Source organism: Citrus clementina, unplaced genomic scaffold, assembly GCF_000493195.1.
Source record: "Citrus clementina cultivar Clemenules unplaced genomic scaffold, Citrus_clementina_v1.0 scaffold_8, whole genome shotgun sequence".
NCBI lineage: Eukaryota > Viridiplantae > Streptophyta > Magnoliopsida > Sapindales > Rutaceae > Citrus > Citrus x clementina.
The window spans coordinates 21,236,629-21,255,838 of NW_006262022.1; the positions used below are offsets into that span (position 1 = coordinate 21,236,629).

General features: G+C 35.8%; 1 pseudogene; it reads right to left on the reverse strand.

The window, feature by feature from the left end:
* Positions 1-2,190: 2,190 nt before the first annotated feature.
* Positions 2,191-4,191, reverse strand: LOC18034166 (annotated as a pseudogene).
* Positions 4,192-19,210: the final 15,019 nt, after the last annotated feature.

Here is a 19,210-nt window from a genome sequence, read left to right on the forward strand (position 1 = left end):
ACATGTTATTCTCCAAAAAACTCTTCAAATAGTTGCTAAAGGATTTCATCAGACATATGTCATAGACTTCTTTGAAACTTTTAGCCCTGTTGTTAAACCTTGTACTGTCAGAATCATCTTAAGTCTTGCTGTCATACATCACTGGTCAGTTAGACAATTAGATATAAATAATGCATTCCTAAATGGAGAGCTAACAGAGGATGTATATATGCATCAGCCTGAGGGATTCATTAATTCACAATATCCTTCTCATGTGTGCAAGTTAAACAAAGCTTTATATGGTCTTAAACAGGCTCCAAGAGCCTGGTATAACAGGCTCAAGAACTCTCTATTACAATGGGGTTTTCATGCTTCAAAGTCTGATACTTCTTTATTTTTTCAATACAGTGAGAGAGATATAGTAATGGTTCTGATCTATGTAGATGATATACTTGTTACGGGCTCAAATACAGTTCTCATAGAAAATGTTATTAAGCAACTTGGTTCTGAGTTTGCACTCAAAGATCTAGGGGATTTCAGCTATTTTCTTAGTCTAGAAGTTATACCATCAGTTGAAGGGTTGCATCTATCTCAAACAAAATATATCTGTGATATTCTAAGCAAAGCTAATATACTTGGTAGTAAAAGTTGCACTACTCCTATAAGTGTTTCTGAGAAGCTTAAAAAAGACTTAAGCAGTCCATTTGAGAATCCATCCCTTTACAGAAGTATTATTGGTTCACTTCAATATGTAACTTTAACAAGGCCAGAGATAGCATTTACAGTCAGTAAACTCAGTCAGTTCTTAGCAGCTCCTACTATTCTGCATTGGTAAGCCTGCAAAAGACTGCTTAGGTATCTTCAAGGCACTGCACATTTTGGCCTCCAGTTTCATCATTCAGGGTCACTTATTCTGACAGCTTACTCAGATGCAGATTGGGGTTTTGATCCAGATGATAGAAGGTCAATAGGAAGTTATTATGTGTTCCTTAGTTCAAACCTTGTAAGCTGGTCATCAAAGAAGTAAACACTTGTTTCTCGATCCACTGCTGAGTTAGAATATCGAGCACTTGCCTCAGCCACTTCCGAAGTATTATGGATAACCTATATGCTGAAAGAGTTAAAGGTGCAGCTGGACACATCTCCTGTTTTGTACTGTGATAATAAGAGTGCAGAGGCTTTAGCTAGTAATCCAAAATATCATACAAGAACCAAACATATTGAGTTGGATCTCCATTTCATCCGAGAGCATGTGGCTAAGAAAGAATTGACAATTCAGCATGTATCAATTTCAGACCAACTTGCTGATATTTTTACTAAGCCACTTTCACTTGATCATTTTGCTTACATGAGATCTAAGCTCAATGTCTCTCCAAGACCTTGAACTTAAGGGGGAATGTTAAGATTAAATGATGAGTCAGATTATTTCTGCACGGGTGGAGTGCTTAGTCAAGTGCTAAGCTGGAATTCTGTTTTATAAAGTTGTTAGATTCCTGCCAAAAGTTTGTTACGATTAGCTTAGTCTCCAGTCCATGCTTTTATGCTTAAGAAGGATCCAGACTTCATTATAAATATCATTGTATCAATTCAGATCAAATATCAATAATGAAAACAACTTTTCAGTTTCTAGAATTCTCTCTCTCTCTCTCGTTCATATTTTCCTTTACTTTCTTGTTAACCAAACAAAGCTTAATACTTTTTACAGGATCAGCATCGATCGGCACCAAAATTTGATTTATCTATGAACGAGTTCCAAAGGATGAGAAACACATTCCCGAATTTATTTATAGTATATATATACGAAAACTTTTTAGAAATAACATAAAAAGACAAATTTCACTCTTACTAAAGATGCTTGCTTTTGGGGCAGCTGCTATAGTCTTATGGAAAACATGCACTACCTACAACAAATGATCTTCTTGCACTGAGCTTATGCATCCAATTTTCTGTCATTCAATCTTACACCTTTTTTTTTTAAAATGAAAATCCAGCGAAACTTTCATGTAACCATATGTGCGGAATTGAGGCCTATTTTTGTATGAATCCTATTTTTGGGAATATGAATATCAGTCACGGAAATTCATAGTCCTGAGAGAAAAGGAGTCTGGTAAGCAATTTCCAAAATCATCTCACAACAATATATAACGATGAGAAGAACTGTGCTAACCTGCCATTTATCATATGCTGAGTTAACGATAAATAGCGGTGTCATTACTTGCCCTGCAACGTATTGCGGGAAGAAACAGTGTCTTTTTAAAAGCAAGGAATCAAATCAGACCAAAGATGAAAGGATGAAGAGTACAAAGTAGAAACATTAAAATGGTAAAACTTACCAATCCTGGGTTCAACCTCTTGAGTGCAGGATGCTGGCAAATGCTTAATTGATCCCTAGACATGAGATTAAACGAAGAATCAAGGGCTGTAACCACAGTTAAAAAGAACTTTATCCTCAAGGAAAGAATTTTCTCATACTATCAAAAATGATAAATAAAAAATAAAGGCAAATTATTTCAATATAAGATAATGGGAAAAATCTTTGAGTGACGGTATGCAGGGCATATTTATTACTCGACACATAATGAAAAAGTAGGATAGCTATAGAACGTTATGTTTAGAGTGTAAGCATGAGAAGAAGAATGTACATGTGTCGCAACCACTTGAGCGAAAAACTCCTCAATGTGACTTGCATCGGAAATATCCTTCCTGTTGAAATAAAACAAGGAATTAGAATTTGGAAAGAAACACAAGTGAAGCCACTATTAACACAATGTTCGATTCAAGAACAGGCTGGAATGTCTAAAATGAGCTTACACATTTATAAAATAACCAGCATCTGCGAGGCATTTTACTCTAGTGCCCACGGGGAAGAGAGCTCGGAAGTTATCACAATACAAAATTGAAGCCAATCCCCCAGCAGAACAGCCGGAAAGAATAGCCTGCCATCAGTCCTAATGAGTTATCAAACATACCAATCTAATGAAAAGAATTTTATAGAAGGAAAAAAGAAAACGAAGATCATACATTTTGAGCATTTATCATTCATTTAACCATTAATAGGTCCTTCATGACTGCTAGAAAAACCCTAGCTCCTCTGAAGTGAAGGTTAGTTGCCTGATTAAATCACTAACTAATTAATGATCCCACCAAAAAGAGACCCAAAAAATAAGTATACAAGAAAAGTCTAGCAGGAAATTTTGGGGAAAATTAACTTACCGGATCGACAGCCTCCAAATCTCCGGTAAATGATGCCCCGTCACAGTATTTAACCTCGATTCTATTCCAATTGTAGAAATCTGGAAACGGAAGGGGAATTTATTTACTAATATCAATCAAGTCGAAGTGAATCAAAAAGGCCATACCCGGGTTATATTTCTGCTCGTTGCTCAGTATCCCAGTAAAATTAACTTCCTCGCCCATTTTCTTAGATGAACCGAAACCAGTATTCGCACGAACATGACAAGTTGTGACATCGTTGCACCAGCCTCCTCCCTAAGAACCCAAATCCAAAGGCAAAGTGAATAAAGAAAAAAGTATTCGAAACTTTGTGTTGAATTCAATGCCAAATGTAAACATCAGAATTTTTATGGCTATAACCTTCTGGATTGATTACTCTTCATTCATAATTATTAAAGTTGGAACGGCTATAGCAAACATATGCGGATAGAGAAGGACGTTAGTTACCTCGATGAACACCAACCAATTGTTGATCCCGGCACCAAACCCCTTATCAAAATGGTAAGCAGGCGGCCTACCGTCCAAACAAAACTGCAAAACATATCAAACATTAAACAAACTATAGTGCACAATAACGAAAAATCATAAAATGAAGAATATGAGTGCACTTATCTACCAGCTCCTTCCACTACACCATTCTCAACATAGGTGATTGGTACACTAAAGCCTTGAGCTTTCAGCAACATGAGTGCACATACTAAAAGACTGAACCATAGGCCCCTTCTTGCAGCAACCATTCTGTGGATATGCAAGAAAAAAAGTATTTTAACTATTTTTTTAAAGAAAAAAAACGATCAGAAAACAGAGAATGCCATGTTAAAGTCTGAATAACAAGATAACAAGCTGGCAAAGATTACTCATACGCAAGCAAAAAGTCTCTCACTCACTTGCTGAACGAAACAATTTCCTCAAGATAAAATCTCTCACTCACTTGATGAATTTATCTTCGGGAAGTGCTAATTTGATTTCGGATCGGCTGCTCAGTTGAACATTTAATGAAGTAACTATTTTGTGAAGTTGCAACAAGTGGTTTAGCAGGAAGGAGTGAACGATCTAGTTTTAATTGTGTGCAGATGCATGGCTTAAATTATTTACCAATTGTAGAGCTTCTGATGTGCATTCTGTAACAGCTAGACAAGATAGCTGGAGCCTGCAAAATGAGTAAAAACATTTATTTTTTTTTTTTTTGCTTTAATTTTATTTCAAATGTTTAAACATTGAGCCTAAGTTTCTTTCGCTAATTCTTTGTAAATATTATTTTAATTTAAATATTAGCAAAACTCTAAACATGAACAACAATAATTCCTCGAAGCGGAGAGTTTTTTTGTAATTTTATTTATTATTATTTACTTTGAAATGTAATTAAACTATCTTATCCTTTACTTCTCTGTTTTTATTTCTTACCTTTAAAAAGTAATTTGATAATTGATTGGAATTTGGATGCGTGTTTATCCCGGAGAAACAGGTAAGAGAGATTGATTACTTCCTAATAATTGGTATTCTACACACACACACACACACACAATTTTAAAAATAGGCTCTTCAATTTGCACGTATTTGTCTTCTAGCAATTTGAATGCAATATTTCAAAATCGATTGTGATACAACACCTAATGATTTCTTTATTCCGGCAACCGATCCCTAATTGCCTAGATTAATTGATTGCCCCAAGTCATGTCAAAAAAAAAAAAAAGCCAATTTAAAAAGCTTTAACCAAGTCAGTGACTAGAGGATGCGAAGAATGAGCAACAAACTAAATAGTAAAAGGACTTGGCTTTCATTTAATTCCTCTTCTGGCCTCCTGGGCATGTAGAGTTTGGAATTTTCCTATTTAGTGCGTCAAGGAAGCTTTTACACCAACTAAAAAGTTCACTCTGCCCATTGCTGAAAAACTAAAATGAGCTGAAAATCGTTATGTCAAATTAATTTACAGCTAAAGACACCAACAATAAAGTACATATTAGGACTCCTGACTCCTGAACATGCATGGGAATGTAAAATCTCGTTAGTCCTTATCATCACTGAAGTTCCATGGCAGTCTTCCAATTGCTGTGTAACATTCATAACTGTGCACCAACCTTATTAGCACTCCTGAGCTTGGGAACGTAAAAATCTCCTTAGTCCTTATGACCAAACATTGCATCATTAACCTTTATTTATCTTTTCCTTTCAATATTCTTAAAATTAAATAAGATTAGCATGCAAGAACTGTTAGGAAATTGGTGGGTGAAGCAGACACGCAGCTAAAGTAAAATTGGTAGAAAAATAAAGAACGAGCACAATAGAGGACACCAGAAAATTACGTGGTTCGACTTTTAGCCTACGTCCACGGGCGAAGACAGAAGGAAATATTTTACTAGTGAAAAGGAGTTACAAGTATTGTAGTATTTTAGCTCACTTCCCAAAACCCCAATACACCCAAACTCTCTCAATCACTGTAACAAGAGCTTATAAATACAAGCTCTCTAAATTCTCTCTCAACTCCCTAAATTGCTCTCTGAAATGGAATTAAATGCACTCTTCATCTGTACTTCTATTTATAGCAAACTAGTGGCCAAGAAAATCAAAACCGTGTTCACCAAATTCTTCATCAAAACCGTGTGCAGCAAATTCAATCTTCAAACTTTGAACAACTTGTTGTTGACCATCTAGATGGCTGCTTCAAACCATCTAGATGGCTGGCTGCTTTTGACATTTCTCCCACTTGGAGATTAGATTGAGAAGCAATCAATCTCCACACCATCCTTTCTGCTTCGCCATAATCATGTTGCCTACGTTTCTGCTAGGCCACAAGAGGATCTACTCCAGATAAACTTATCAGTATTTATCGGTTTGGTCAAAACATCTGCTAGGTTCTCTTTGGTATGAATTTTCTGTAAATCCACACTTCCATCTTCCACTACTTCACGAACGAAGTGATACTGGACTCCTATGTGCTTTGTCCTGGAATGAAAGGCTGGATTCCTTGCAATGTGCAAGGCACTCTGACTGTCACAAAATACAGAAATTTTCTCTTGTCCGTGCCCGAGCTCCTCCAATATCCTTTGTATCCAAATAGCTTCCTTGCAAGCTTGTGTAGCTGCCATGTACTCTGCTTCTGTTGTAGATAAAGCCACAACGGTCTGCAGTTTCGAAACCCAGCTTACAGCTGCTCCCGCAAGTGTAAACACATAACCAGTAGTGGATTTCCTTTTATCAAGGTCTCCTGCAAAATCTGAATCCACATAGCCCCTGACAGTAAACTCTGATCCTCCATAACATAATGCAACATTTGAGGTTCCTCTGATGTATCTCAGAATCCTCTTCACAGCTATCCAATGCTCTCCACCAGGATTCGCCATGTATCGACTGACTGCTCCCACTGCTTGTGCAATGTCCGGTCTAGTACATATCATAGCGAACATCAAACTTCCCACTGCTGATGCATACGGTACTCGAGACATCTCCTTCCTCTCCGCTTCATTGCTAGGACACATACTTGAGGATAATTTGAAATTAACAGGAAGTGGGGTAGAAATTGACTTACAATCTTGCATGTTGAAGCGCCGCAAGATTTTCTTCAAATAATTCTTCTGCGAAAGCCAAATCTTCATGTTATTTTCGTCTCGGTGAATTTGCATCCCTAGAATCTTGTTTGCTAGTCCCAAGTCCTTCATTTCAAACTCCCTAGCCAACTGTGCCTTCAATTCTTGGATTCGATCTTTGTTGGGACCTGCTACCAACATGTCATCCACATACAACAGCAAAATGATGAAATCATTATCTTCAAACCTCTTGTAATATGCACAATGGTCTGAACTGAGTCTGTTGTATCCAAGGCTCATAATGAAGGAATCAAATCTCTTATACCAACACCTCGGTGCCTGTTTGAGACCGTATAGAGATTTGTTCAACCTGCAAACCAAGTTCTCATTTCTTATTTCTGCAAAACCTTCTGGTTGGAGCATATATATTTCTTCTTCAAGTTCTCCATGAAGAAATGCAGTTTTAACATCTAACTGCTCTAGATGTAGGTCAAATGTAGCACACATTGCCAAGACTATTCTGACTGTTGTGAGTCGAATCACTGGAGAAAATATCTCGTTGAAGTCAATACCTTCTTTCTGAGCATATCCTTTCACCACCAATCTTGCACGATACCGCTCCACTTGGTCATTGCCATCACGCTTGATCTTATAGACCCATTTGTTTCCAATGGCTTTTCTTCCACGTGGTAGTGGTACAAGTTCCCATGTCTTGTTCTTGTGTAGAGCTTCAATTTCTTCCTGCATTGCTGTCATCCACAAAGCAATATCTGAACTGTTTTAAGCTTCATGGAAAGTTGAAGGCTCTCCATCCTCTGTTAGAAGACAGTATGCAACGTTGATCTCTGTGACATACTCCGAGTGCCACGTCGGCGGTCGTCTCTCACGAGTTGACCGACGAACTTCTGGAGCCTCAGACTCGACTGGTTCTTGTTCCTCGTGCTCTGGTGCTGCTTCAGAAGAATCTGAATCTTCTAGATTATTTTCCACATATACTGGCACAGTCTCTGACTTTTCTTTTGTAGTGCCATCATCCTCATCTCTCCTTTGCAGTTGATCTTTTACAAAGATAACATCTCTGCTGATGACGATCTTGTGGGCAGTGGGGTCCCACAGACGATACCCCTTTACTCCATCAGCATACCCCAAGAAGATACATCTTCTAGATTTTGGATCCAGCTTTGTTCTTTCTTGGGCATTGTACATCACGTACACAGGACATCCAAATGCATGTAGGTAGGAATAATCAGCTGGCTTTCCAGTCCACATCTCCATCATTGTCTTCAGCCCAATAGCTTTAGATGGCGATCGATTTACTATATAACAAGCAGTTTTGGCTGCTTCTGCCCAGAATGAATTGGGTAGACCAGCAGTCCTCAACATAGCTCTTATTCTTTCTGTAAGAGTTCTGTTCATCCGCTCCGCCACTCCATTTTGTTGAGGAGTGTATGCCACCGTGAACTGCCTCTGAATACCTTCTTACTTACAGAAAGCAAGAAACTCACCGTCTGTATACTCTCCACCATTATCCGTCCTTAAGCACTTGATCTTTTTACCAGATTCAAGTTCCAACCGCGCTTTGTATTCTTTAAACACTAGAAATACATCTGACTTTTTCTTAATTGGATACACCCAACATCTTCTGGAATCAGGGATGGCAATGGGGCAGATATGGGTTGGATCTACTCTGCTCCAGATCCAAATCCATAATAAAAATTAAGATCCGTATCTGCTCCAGATCCGTTATGAATCCATATTTTTCGCTCCATATCCAGATCCAAAAAAGAAATAAATATCTATATCTGCTCCAAATCCGAAAAAAAATTAAAATCCAAATCTGCTCTAGATCCGTCATGAATTCTAAAATTCCGTAATAAAAAAAAATAATTTTTTAGATTGAAAATTGAAGGCTAAAATGTATTGATAACAAATAAATTATATAATTTTTCTCAAAAATATAATAAATATTGTAGCTTATACTTCTACACCAAAACAATAAATAAGAAAGATAATAAAATATCATTCAGAAGTAATTGCAGGAGTAAGATCAATCTAATATTTTATTGTCTCATTCATCATTCTAGTATCCACGATACACCTACCCTCATTCCTACAACATTAGATAATGACATATAAATTAAATATGATTTATATTCAGTCCTTTATTATTTTTATTATGACCATATTTGACTAAATATATGAATAACTATATTTCTTAAAAATTATTTGGCCAATATGATAAAATAAATTACCAGGTTATATTACTTGGATTGCATTTTGAATATTGCATGTACATGCTTTGAGGCTGACTGACCTTTAAATTTACAAAACTAACCTTTAAGTTTTAAGAGTTTAAATTCATGGTAAATACTACTAATATGCTATGAATAAAATTTATTATCATTATCATTCCACAATTATTAAGAAACTTTTAAAATAAAATAAAATTAAAAGATGAGTGGATATGGATATGGATTTAGATATTAAGATAGATCCATATCTGCTCCAGATCCGTCTTAGATCCGCACATTGATATCCAAATCCGATCCAAATCCATTTTAAACCGATCCAAATCCGATCCGATTGGATTTGGATCACATGGATCTTGGATCAAATCCAATCCATTGCCATCCCTATCTGGAATAATCATCAATGAAAGTCACCATGTACTTTGCACCTCCCATGGATATATCCGGTGATTCCCAAACATCAGAATGAATCAAGTCTAGAATGCATTTACTTCTAACAATAGATCTACTGAATTTTAATCTATGCTGCTTACTTGTAACACAATGCTCGCAAAATGGTAAACTTACCGATTTGAGCCCTGGAAGCAATTTTCGCTCAGAGAGAATTTTCAAACCTTGTTCCGACATGTGGCCAAGTTTGAGATGCCACATCATCGTTGACTCTTCTACATTTGATGCGACACACGCATCAGCCTCCTGTAGCGTTTCTCCTTTAAGCATAAATAGATTAGCACCGATCTTTTTTGCCTTCATCAATACAAGCGCGCCTTTAACGATCTTCATAATTCCATTCTCCACATGAGTTTTGTACCCATGACTATCCATTTGTCCCAAAGACAATAGATTTTTCTTCAGGCCGTTGACATGTCGTACCTCTCCAATTGTGCGAATTGTACCATCAAACATTTTTATTTTGATAGTACCAATACCAGCGATCTCCAAGGCATGATCATCTCCCATATATACAGATCCTCCTGAGATAGGTTTATATGTGTGGAACCATTCTCTCCGAGAGGTCATGTGCCAGGTAGCTCCTGAGTCTATAAGCCAGACATCAGAAAGTCATTTTCTGCCTTCTGAAACAGTTGTTGCCTCACTGTAGAGAATTTCGCCATCATCCGAGGTACTTGCTACACACCCCTGAGCATTTGATGACTCAGGTTCTTTACCCTCTCTTCTCTTCTGATTACTCCAACACTCCTTTTTGACGTGCCGTTTCTTGCCACAGTTGTAGCATTTAACATTCTTCTTACTTCTAGATTTTGATCTACCATGATTTTGACTTCCACTGGGGCCACGTTCTGTTGATCTCCCTCTCGTCACCGATAGCGCCTCCGCTTGCTGCGAACTTGCTTGTCTATTTTCCTTATTTTTTCGCCTGCTCTCCTCATTTAATACAGAGGCTGCAACATCGTCGAAAACTAGACTGTCCACTGGATTGTTGTTCGTCAGGTTGATGATGAGTTGATCATACGAATCTGGTAGACTTTGAAGTAGAAGTTCTGCACGTTCATTTTCCTCTATATTATGACCCAACGTTGTGAGTTGTGAAAATAGAGTCTTCAAGGTGTTGATGTGGTCGGTCACCATTGTAGATTCCGCCATTCGAAGAGTATAAAGTCTCCTCTTTAAGAAGATTTTATTGTGTAGTGACTTGGCCTCGTACAATTTTGTAAGAGTATCCCATATTTCCTTCGCTGTGTTTTTCTCTGCCACACTAGATAATACTCCATCTGCAAGTGCCAAGTGTAGATCAAAAATGGCGTTGCCGTCTACCTCGTTCCACTTGTCATCAGTTATCTCCATGGGCCTTTCTCCAATTGCTGCCAAGCAATTATTTTTCCTCAATACAACTTTCATCTTCATTTTTCACAACGAAAAATTATTTCCGTTAAATTTCTCAATTTCATACTTTGCCGCCATTTTGTTGATAAATACTGCACACAAGCTAGTATACCACCTTGAATAGTTGTGAGTATGTGTGAGAATGCACACCAGGAAAGTTCCCAGGAAAGACTGGAGGGGTCACAATGGTCCCACTTAAAACCCAGACTCCTTAAGCTCTTATTGCCTTTGTGACAGAACTTTCCTAGACATGTACAGAACCACACAGTTGCTTTACTCACACCACTATTCCCTGCTTTGCACCGCAAAATTCTTGGATCGCTTCCACCGTTTCACGTGAATAGTACTGTATACGTGAATAGTGCTGTATACCGTATACGTGAATAGTACCGTATACCGTATACGTAAATAGTACCGTATGCCGTATACGTGAATAGTGTCGTATGCCGTATACGTGAATAGTGTCGTACGCCGTATACGTGAATACGTGAACAATTCCTGACTCCAAAAATACAACCAATAGCTCTGATACCACTGTTAGGAAATTGGTGGGTGAAGCAGACACGCAGCTAAAGTAAAATTGGTAGAAAAATAAAGAACGAGCACAATAGAGGACACCAGAAAATTACGTGGTTCGGCTTTTAGCCTACGTCCACGGGCGAAGACAGAAGGAAATATTTTACTAGTGAAAATGAGTTACAAGTATTGTAGTATTTTAGCTCACTTCCCAAAACCCCAATACACCCAAACTCTCTCAATCACTGTAACAAGAGCTTATAAATGCAAGCTCTCTAAATTCTCTCTCAACTCCCTAAATTGCTCTCTGAAATGGAATTAAATGCACTCTTCATCTGTACTTCTATTTATAGCAAACTAGTGGCCAAGAAAATCAAAACCGTGTTCACCAAATTCTTCATCAAAACCGTGTGCAGCAAATTCAATCTTCAAACTTTGAACAACTTGTTGTTGACCATCTAGATGGCTGCTTCAAACCATCTAGATGGCTGGCTGCTTTTGACAAGAACTATACCAAATCTAACTATATTAATATTCACCCATATCTAACTTTTTGGTGAGAAATTCTTTCCCATTCCTTCATCTCTTCATTTGAACGATAAAAGCTTGTCTCATTAACCTTAACGATAATGTTATTTTGAATTAGTCAAAGTCTTCATTTGAAAAATACACAATATAATACGTTGGTGCGTAATCATAATAAATTGTATCATAATACACAGTCATATTTTCCCAAACAAAACGTGGCCACCGTAGCATTATCGGGCAACTGGATGGATGTCTCATTTCCTGGGGCAATGCATTTTGCTATTCGATGGCAATTAACACAACCTAATTTGCCCGTGTCTTTTTGGTTGCTTAGAATCAGTGTTTTTGGCGTACTTGATGAAACTAGTGAAAGAAGAAAAATGATGATGGTCGCAATGAAGATCTTGATGCCTAAAAGCTAAAATTAATGTGATTCTTTCTAGCTCTCTATAATTAATTTTTGTATAAGCATGCATGCATAGCATCTTTATATGTATGTTTTTTCTTCTTTTCTTATTCCGGTTAAAATTTTTGTCTTAAAGAAATGAATGTGAGTTAATTTTTTTAGGGGTTAATTAAATATGGTTGATAAATATAAATGCATCAGTCATGTAATTTTATTAAATTCATATCTTAAACCTAGCTCTTCTATAGGTTGCCAAAACTGAATAAGTATTTATATGGTTCGTTTAATAATTTTGACCTTATTAAGTTAAATTATAAAAGAACTTACATCAACGCAAAAGTAGTACCCAGAAAGTCAAGTGTATATATAGTGGTTGAATACCACTTTTGAGTCATTTGGCATTAGCCACACCCTTATTGGATTATATGAAAAGATGGTGTTGACTAATGAAAAGTACCAGCTCAGCTATGTCCTCATCTCTCACCCTGAGGTGAATCTCCCCAGCTGAATGGCACGAGCAGAGTTCTGGTAAAACATCGTGTACGGGCATGTGCCAACTAGAAACAGGCACCGACCAGAGATATGTACCGACCAGATACTCATCACCCAAAGAAAGAGCACACGATCTCACGAAATCGCGACAGTTTCGTTATGCCCCGAACCGCTGGGAAGAACATGACATCTCACGTTTACCCACGATTCGGTGGTTAGAGACCCATGAGGGTCTGCCATCACTTGAAAATGGGGGACATGAAGAATACGCAGAAAACGTGGGATGATGGCTATAAGAAGCCAAGAGACCGATGGAGAAGGGAATGAAAAAATTGAGAGAAAAGGGAAAACTCTGCCAAATTGAAATCCTGACTCATTTTTACACATATCTTCGATACAGATTGTGCAGAGAATACTGTATTCAGTTTACTCGTTTAAATCATACAATTTACCCGTAAACACCTTGTTCTAACTTAAGCATCGAAGGGTTTACGCCGGTAAAATCACTGGCGTCTCTGACTTGTTTCTGTGAGTGCATGCTTGGAAAGGAAAGAAAGGGTGATTTGGGTCCCACGAACACGGGCAATTGCTAGAGCAGGGAGAGTGCAACCTTCCCTTCGTAGATAACACAAACGTTGGTGGAACGATTAGGTCGGGCAAAGGACGACCAGATTTCAGCATCAACAGATGGTACAACGAGCTATGGGTGTACTGTATGTATCTCTCTTATGCGTAAAGGATCCTGTCATGAGAAACTAGTTCCAACCATTTGTATCACGTAAGCAAAAAGTTACTGACATGCAAAATCACTTATGTGTTGCATTCAAGTAGAGAGGAAGGTTACAGAGCACGATGGTCCTCATAATTTTATAATCAAGATTTGTGGCTAAATTTTTCGATCTTTTTTTGGAGTAGATGAATCTATCTTCGGGAAGTTCTAAACTGATTTCAGATGGTAAATACTTGTGAAGTTGTAACAAGTAGTTTAGCAGAAAGGAGCGAACATTTTAGATTTAATCGTGTGCACATGCGTGGCTTTATTTACCAATTGTAGAGCTACTGATGTGAATTCTGTAACAACTAGACTGGATAGCTGGAGTCTGCAAAATGAGTAAAACATTTTTTTTCCTTTAATTTTATTTCAAGTATTTAAACAATGAGCCTAAGTTTATTTTGTTCATAATTTGTAAACACTATTTTAATTTAAATGTTATCGAAACTTTGGCAACAATAATGACTCGAAGCTATTTCAACCCATCAAAATATTAAAAGAAATTAAATGACAAAGAGTTCTCAAATAGTCAAATTGCTAAAAGAAATTAACTATTGATAAGGAAATTTATTCTCTGCACCCGTTCTTAAATATTAAACCTATTTCTGAACACATCCATCTTATAATCACTTGTTACTTGAAATTCTGTTGCCAGTGAAACTCTTTTGGCCAGATTCCTTGATAGGCAAGCTTCATAAAATTTTTGTTGCAAACAAGGAAAAAGAAAAGAAAAGAAAATAAATATTTTGTTGCTACCTTTCTTTTTTTTCTTTTTAATACAATTTCTTGAATGTTGTTATTACCATCTATAGTTTCATATTGGTTGATGTTAAGTGCAATTTATGCACTAGTTTTGCATTGTTTACTTCCCTTAATATCGATATTTTGCACTTAATAATAATGATTTACTTGTGTTTTACTTTTGTAGGTGCAATTCTATTGATTGGTGATAAAATTGAGCTACAAGATGATTTTTAAGGATGATTGTTCTCTTGGAGAAATTATGAGCGGCAGAAGAACTTTATTGATAAGGCGTGGGCGCGTGCTGTCAACTACGGACCTGCAGTTTTTAGTTTAACGTGTTTTGTATTTTTGGCTATTTTTGTAATTACGAATTTAATATTTAAGATATTAGTATTTTATTTTAAATAGAACTCTAAAAGAGAAGAGAGAGAGAGTATTTAAGGGAGGAATCTATTGTGAAAAATGGGGGATTTTTGGATTGGAGAAAAAGAAATCCTAGATCTAATTTTTCTCTTCTCTCTATGAGGAACTAAACCCATTTTTCTGGTTGAAGGTTAATGAAGCTTTGATTCATCACTACTGTGAGATCTTTCTTGTGCTTTAATTGTTTTATTACTTTTTGGGTATTTGTTTATTCTCTGAATTATTTTTATGATTATGTTTGTTAATTAGGTAATTGGCCACTATTTAATTATCAACTTAATCTATTGTCAATTAAAGGATTCATCGTATGAAGAATTTGATGTTTGTGACAAATAACATAGCAGAGAGTTGTGTTGTGAGAATAAACAATCTAATTTAAATGAATCATCATATGTGTTAATTAGGATTTGGGTCTCTCTGATTTTTCAGGCTGTCAATTGATTAAATCCTATGATCGTATCTAGGGTTGTCTATTGATTAGGGAAATATCCAACGGTCGTACCTTGGTTATCGACTAGTTAAGGAGAGATTGGCTATTAGAGGGTCTCAATAGCTATAACCGGTCTATTCATGAGTAATAATAGTCTATATTTGAATCAATGATCAGTAGTCGAATCAAGCTTAGTTAATTCCTTCAACCAGAGCTTTCTCCAATTTGAATTACAACTTTAATTTGCATTCTTGTTATTTAATTTGATTTTTATTATTGTCTACAATTCCCCCATTTTACGTTTTACGTTTCAAAAGGATTTAAATAATTACCGATCTCTGTGGACACGACCCTGCTCAATCACTATACACAATTTATTTAGAGTAGGAATTTATTTTTGTTGGCTTCGACACCCATCAGTTGAACACTTCTCTCATTCTCTATGCTTGATAAATTAAATTAAAGCGAATAAGGAAGAAGAAGAAGAAAACGAAAAAGAGTATGAAAATTATTGGAGTGGAGTTGATTTGATATTAGATTTTGATATTCATAAATTAAAATTTAGGGAAGATTAGAACAGATGATGTTGAAACTTTTGCGCGAATAAAACAATAGACAAATATATGTTCTATTTAAACTATAACAACAACATTTGATTAAGGGTTCTATATGTATATGAGTTTTGAAAAGTCTCTAAAGGAAAAATATTGTTTTAATTATATCTTTTTCTTGTATGGTTATATTAGGTATTTAAGTGGATCAGTAGAGTAAAATTTAAATTTAAAATTTTAAGAGTGAGTTTATTTAGAAAATGAGTTTAAGGCCAGTTTGGTAATACTGTAACTTTTAAAATAATTGTTGTTAATTGTATTATAGAAATACTCATCTTTGAAGAGACTCATTTAAATATTTAATAAAATTTCTTAGTTAAATATTTGATAAAGTTCATTTAACATTTATAAAAATGTATATTAAATATTTTTTATTGTAAATCTCAATATAATTGGTAATACTAATAATCTCTTTAAGGTGAATGATTTTATTTCATAATTAATAAGACTAATTTTATTTTTTATAATATATATGCAGATATATATAGGATCGGATTAAGTATAAAATTGATTATGAAAATCAAAATTTGAAAAGTAATAAAAGAGTAACTTTTCAAAGTCCGCTATAAGATTGAGTGATTTTGTCAAAATAATTTATAAAAAAATTTACAGGACACCAAAATTAAGACCCGTTCCATGCCATTTTATAAAGGCCGTTTTCATTTTCATTTCTAAATACAGTTGCAATATCTGTTCGGCAACTATTTGAGGAGAACATGCCCATAAAAATATAAAATTCAATCTCCACAAATTAGTCATAGCATAAGAAATAACTTTTACACGTTTTATCACATGTTCTACTTCTACCTCCTTTTTTAAAAAAAAAAAAAGAGTTAGGCTATCGGCACCTCTTTAATGTCATGATAAAATCCCTGTTCTAAAACCCCATTTTTAATAGAAATAATTCATTATTTGTAAGTACATTTATATTCTTCCAAAATTACCCCTAAATCAATTCCAGAAATTGCTGCTTTCTCTTTGTCAACAAATTCATTTTTTTAAATTAATACCTCATCAAAAATATAAAAATAACATTATAAGAAAACTAAAATTTCCCTAAGCAGATGCTCCAGACAATTAGAGAGTCATTCTTTCAATGTATACTCAATTTTGTCAAGACTTTAGAGGAGATTTCAAATGTTCAGGCTAACTTCTTGGTAAATGTTGGTGACTCAACTTCTAGAGAGTGCTTAATCTCATTGCTTTTGTTAAGGAAAATGTTGAAAAAAAAAATTGGGGTATTTGAAATAATGGATAGTTGTGTATTTGGCTGGGGATGAGCTCTACAAATTGCAGTTCTCTCTTGTAATTTTTTCTGTTAATGCAGCAATAATTTTGCCTTTTTTGAAAAAGACATCTTTCATAAACAAAGAAGCTGGAAAAAGATTGAATTAGGGTAACTTTAAAAAAAAAAACATGTCTTTATAAATAATGAATTCTTCTGATTAGAGTTATATTAGAACAGCAGCTTTATTAGAACTTTAAAGGGGTGCCAATAGTCCCACTCTTTTTTTTAAATCAAATTAACACAAACACAACCCCCCAAACCAAACTTCTCCTCACATCAGTCTGTGCCCCTACGCGGACATTTATCTTCAATCTTCTGCTTTTTTTTCTTTTTCCTTTTTTCCCTTAATACCTTCTTGGCTTCTTCTTTCAATCTTCTGCTTCTTTTTTTCTAATACCTTCTTGGCTTCTTCTTTTAATCTTCTGCTTCTTTTCTAATACCTTCTTGGCTTCTTATTTCACACTCTTTTATCCTATCTGCAGCTTCTCTAGCACCAAAAATTCTTCTCAAATGCCACCTACTTCTTTTGGCTTGGCATTCCTCATGGTCTCTTGTATCTGTCTGCTCTCCTCCTCTGTGGGTTTCTACTCTCAGCTCATTCACTTCCGTTTCATAACTCACGTCTTGCTTCTCCTCACCTCGCTGATCGGGCAATTACCTAGCACGTTGCCGTTGTTCACCAGAGAATAATCGAGAGTTTCGATGCTCAAGTCAGAACGTGACCCCAAAGAGGAAAGTATTTGTGAGATTAGTGTGTGGGATCGATTTTGATGGCATTGTTTCTAATGGAGTTGCTGATGTTGGTATTGAGCTGTGTGGAGATAGAAGCTGAAAGAGGGGCAATGGCAAAGAAGAGCAGCAGGAGTGCAGGACAATTGCTCAAGCGCAAGAGGAATCCATGGCAAATGCCAGCCAAGATTGACGAGGTTAAAGCCAAAGAATTCGGTGGGAAGATGCAGAGCAAGTATGGGCAGTGGGGTCAAAACTGATTTTGATGTCTGAACTGACAGAAGTCCGCTAGTTGGAGTTGCTAAATATCGTTACTTTAGTTATCGCCTGTTTGATTAGTCTTGCATGTACTATTGTTGTGTTTGGTCACTGCAGTGGTGGCCAATTCTCATGCGTGTGTAGTAGTTTAACGTAGAGCTATGAATGGAATATTCATATTTTATATTAATTAAACTTATCTATTGGATTGATAAAAAAAAATATATATTAGTTAACTATAAGTATGCCTTAAATCTTTAGTAAAAATTATTTCTAAAAATGATACTACTGAATATATATTTATTTATTTTAGTTGTGTCTATCAAACAAATATGAGATATTATCAATTTACTATCAAAGTTTTATTGACATATTATGTCAGTACCAAGGTTTGCTGAAAAGTACATTTTACTACCAAAGTTTTGCGCGATTATCATTTTACTACCAATCCGTTAACAAAACGTTATTGTTCAACGGAAATTATGTTAAAAGACGATTCTGCCCCCAGGAACATAAAAGACAATTTTACCCTTTGAAAAGAAAGAAACAACAGAAGCAAAAATTACAAGAAATGCCCAAGAAAATAGCCGTTAGAACCAAAAACGACTATTTTCTTGGCTTATAAAAGCTAGAATTTACAGGCTTACAAACATATTAGCAAACCATTTCATCAACACCGGCAGCCTCACAGTCATAATCAACACAGTAGCCTTATAAACACACTAGCAAACCTGTTTGAAACACCCCAACAACCTCACTTGAATACTAACAACCCCATCTCAACAGCAACAATCTTATTTCAAACACACCACCTGCGTCACTTAAACACTAACAACTCTTTTTCAAACACACTAGCAACCTCACTTAAACACTAACAACCCTATTTCAAACACACTAGTGGCTTCATTTCACCCTAACAACCCTATATCAACAGCAGCCTGATACTAAACACCTGTAATTCTAAAACACACCAGCAACCCATAATAAACAAATGCAACCTCAGACTAAACATCAACAACCTCACACCAAAAGTACTGAAATTTAAACACTTTTGTCATACAAAAACAACAAGAATAAGGCACAACAAATACTTGAATTCATTGAAAACACAATATCCACCTATTTCCTATCTTCAGTCAAAACCAAACAATTTTTCAGCCTTCACACATATAAATTCAAACA